The sequence below is a fragment of the Echinops telfairi genome, unplaced genomic scaffold (genome assembly GCF_000313985.2).
Source record: "Echinops telfairi isolate 266 unplaced genomic scaffold, ASM31398v2 ScPeMD7_7459;HRSCAF=8497, whole genome shotgun sequence".
NCBI lineage: Eukaryota > Metazoa > Chordata > Mammalia > Afrosoricida > Tenrecidae > Echinops > Echinops telfairi.
Window position 1 is genome coordinate 6770265 of NW_022111359.1, and position 2086 is coordinate 6772350.

The following is a 2086-nucleotide window of genomic DNA, read 5'->3' on the forward strand; positions in this document are numbered from 1 at the left end:
CATGACAAAAGGTTCCCCATCCTGGACAAACAGTCCAATCACATGGCTGTTTATAAAAAGCACACAATGATGGTGGCAGCTGACTGCTACATCAGCCTGGTTCAGAGGGGGCACGGATCTTTAATTTGGCCCTTCATGGTGGGTGATGCCACAAGCTTCCACAAAGCTGCCAAATGTCACAGCCCCCAGAAGGGATGGGAACGCGGGAACCGCCGCCTAGACCCCTGCCCCAGACAAGCAGCCTTCCTCTCGGCTACCTGATACCTCAGATTGGCAGGCTCGAGCACAAAGGAGGAATGAATGAACAAAGCAGGGATTGCTGACGGTTTAAAAGCCCAAAGGGCAGCCGTCGCCCCCCCACTCGGAGCCACCTCCAAACAAAAGCACTGGGTGCTTGGCCCATGTGCGCCCTCTTCCTACTTCAGGGGAGTCACAAGTTACCTCCATCTTCCAACTGTCGCTTTTGGCCCCCAAATCCAAACTCAGGCGTGCTGTTGTTGACGGTGGTGGCTGAGTCGCCTCCAATCTTGGCTGCAATCTAGAAATAAAGCAGGAGCACTCAGTTACCAACCCACCAGGTCTTGCTGGGGGCCTAGCTCAGGATCCCTGATACCCTACTGACCCAGAACAAAGGCTTCCCCACTGTTTTGTCCCCAACCATGGGACAAGCAGAGTCCAATGGTGGTGGCACATGCCCCAACAGACTTGGGTACAGTGCAATGTGTTGGGCAGCTACCTGCAAGATAAGTGGTTCAAAGCCACTAGCCGATCCATGGGAGAAAGAGGTGGTTTTCTGTTCCCATACAGAGTTACAGTCTCAAACTCGCCAAGGCAATTCTACCCTGTCCTATAGGGTCGCTATGGGTGGGGATCGGCTTGATGGCAGTGAGTTTGGTTGAGTTTCTAGAGCTCTCCCTACATCGGTTCTGGTGTTAGGATGGCAGCTCTGGACACCTGCCACAGGGAAGTTCTAGATGCTTTCGGGCAGGCTCCAAAGTTGGGACTGGCTGGACATTCTTCTGGGATGTTGGAGACCCCAAATTCCAGGCTACCTCTACTTCACAACCTTTAGGCCTAACCCGTCCCAGGGAAAGGTTTGGTCCAAAGGCTGTTTGTTGCAGATGAGTCAGTACCTACCAGAGTGGCCTGGTGGGGCAGAGCAGACTTGCCTTGCCCCCTGGGTCCCCCAAGCCTGTATTTCTTATAGAGGTAGTCACCCCCTTTTCTCTTGCAGAACCACCAATTCACCCTGGGTGCCACCCGTACCCGACAAGCTTCACTTGGACCACACGCCTCTTTTGGGAAGGCGTGATGTTATCTTCAACATGTAACGGACCATTTTAAACAACCCAGCAACCCAATAGGATACTTTTCTGGAAGAAACACAATCCTTGTGCTAAGAACCAACAGTGCACCTCCACGCTCAAGTTATCACCCGACCCCACCCCAAAAGACAAGACTTACACCCAGCCAAAACGCCCAGGGCAGAGACAAGCCCCTGGGCTATCAGAGAATCCTATCCTGGAGCAAGAGCGGGGACCTCTCAGCCCTGCAGGCACAGGGACAACCTGGGCGCCACCTCTCATCTAGCCGAAAGGGTGATAAGGGGGCAGATTTCGGGGAGCTGGATCTCCCCAGCCACTGACAGACACTAACCTGGTGTCACACTGGCCTCGCAAGGCTGGGGTGCAAACCCCTCACTCTCCTACCACAGCCTGGGTCCTGGCCCCCTCACCACTTTCCAGACCCAAAGAACTTTCTACTCCCACTTAAACAAGCGGCAGCAGAAGGGGGGCAAGCACGGCCCTGATTGGGGTGGCGAGGCACGGCAGACCCACCCCGTTGGAAGACCTTTTGATTCCAGGACACGGGTGAAACTCTCGTTGGTTCTGAGGGGAAGGGGGGGTGTTCCCGAAGTCCCAGGGTCCTCTGCTCACCCCGAGATCGCGCCGCGGGACCCCCGCACACCCACTTCCGTGTCACGGGGTCACTCGCGGAGGATCCCACCTCAGGCAACTCACGCCGCTCGTGACCCCGGCCCACCCCGTTCGGCGACCCCGGGCACGCGCACGTGATTCCCGACCCC

The 2086-nt window shown here is 56.2% G+C and overlaps 1 protein-coding gene across 1 annotated transcript in view; it reads right to left on the reverse strand.

Annotated features, from left to right (window-relative positions):
• The window catches only part of LOC101642409 (KH-type splicing regulatory protein), a 14915-nt gene that overhangs the window by 6498 nt on the left and 6331 nt on the right, over positions 1–2086 (reverse strand). The window contains exon 2 of the mRNA XM_013007686.2: positions 442–538. The gene's annotated coding sequence lies outside the window, so the exon portion shown is untranslated. The remainder of the gene's footprint in view (positions 1–441; positions 539–2086) is intronic.